Source organism: Bos taurus, chromosome 7, assembly GCF_002263795.3.
Source record: "Bos taurus isolate L1 Dominette 01449 registration number 42190680 breed Hereford chromosome 7, ARS-UCD2.0, whole genome shotgun sequence".
Taxonomy (NCBI): Eukaryota; Metazoa; Chordata; class Mammalia; order Artiodactyla; family Bovidae; genus Bos; species Bos taurus.
Window position 1 is genome coordinate 102,789,560 of NC_037334.1, and position 1,395 is coordinate 102,790,954.

Below are 1,395 nucleotides of genomic sequence, written 5' to 3' on the forward strand. Positions count from 1 at the left end.
AAATGCAATATAATTTTCCTCCAGCTCGTTACATCTCTTATCCACAAACGCCCTAGCACCATGAATACTGATTACATATTCAGTAACCATAATATAAATTATACTTGGAGTACAAACAATCACTTTCTTCAGGTTGGATGCTGAAAGTCATGAACTCTTCCGCCAGTATAGTTCGCTTATTACCCTGTTCATCTGCAACCTCTTTATCATTGAAGCTGGCACTGTTCTTTGTGCTGTTTATGTTTCTCCTTTTAATTAATAGTGTAACTGTGGCTTGACTATTTTATTCCTTATTCTTTCTCTCTCTTTTTTACAACTGGGTTTCTGGTTTTGATGTGTTTTTGTTTTTGTTTTTGGCTTATAGCTCCCTTTCTCATATCCACTGTAGCCCTCACTGAAAAAAGTGAAAGAAAATGTCACCGCTGCATTTTTCTGATCTCCTTCCCCCCTTTTCTTTTTCCCTCAACTGGTCTTGAAGTATCTATAAGGAGATACATGTATCGAAGGAGTTTTGTGCATTAGGCATGTTTGAATTTCCTAGCATGGTCAGCTGAAGAAGGCAATGGCACCCCACTCCAGTACTCTTGCCTGGAAAATCCCATGGATGGAGGAGCCTGGTAGGCTGCAGTCCATGGGGTCACTGAGGGTTGGATATGGCTGAGCGATTTCACTTCTACTTTTCACTTTCATGCATTGGAGAAGGAAATGGCAACCCACTCCAGTGTCCTTGCCTGGAGAATCCCAGAGATGGGGGAGCCTGGTGGGCTTCCGTCTATGGGGTCTCACAGACTAGGACACGACTGAAGTGACTTAGCAGCAGCAGCAGCAGCAGCATGAACAGCACGTAGTAGACATTCAATGAATGTTACTGAATTGATATAAACTAGGCTTCCCTGGTGGCTCAGAGGTTAAAGCGTCTGCCTCCAATGCGGGAGACCCAGGTTCAAACCCTGAGTTAGGAAAATCCCCTGGAGAAGGAAATGGCAACCCACTCCAGTATTCTTGCCTGGAGAATCCTATGGACAGAGGAGCCTGGTAGGCTACAGTCCGTGGGGTCGCAAAGAGTCAGACATGACTGAGTGACTTCACTTTCACTTCCACTTTACCTTATTAAAATAGCATTGTAGAGTTCTACGACAGTTAAAGCTGTGTCATATCTGCTTGATTTATGCCCAGAAGGCAGATTAGACAAGGAGAGAACTGAGTTAATAATCTTACCTGCAGCGTATTGTGAGTTTTGATGCCTGTTAATTACTCACTACTGTTTGGAAGGTAGCAGACACGTCTCTTTTTTAGTGAGGTTAGGTCTCCTAACAAATGCTCTACGAGCTAAAAAGTGAGACTCCAAATGGTGGTAAGCAGTTGTTTATGTTTCAGTACAAGTCCCTGTATTAT

General features: G+C 43.1%; 1 non-coding gene across 1 annotated transcript; it reads left to right on the forward strand.

The window, feature by feature from the left end:
* The first annotated feature begins 890 nt into the window (after positions 1-890).
* Positions 891-963, forward strand: TRNAW-CCA (transfer RNA tryptophan (anticodon CCA)). The gene has a single exon. It is a non-coding gene; the product is annotated as a tRNA-Trp (tRNA).
* The last annotated feature ends 432 nt before the right edge of the window (positions 964-1,395 follow it).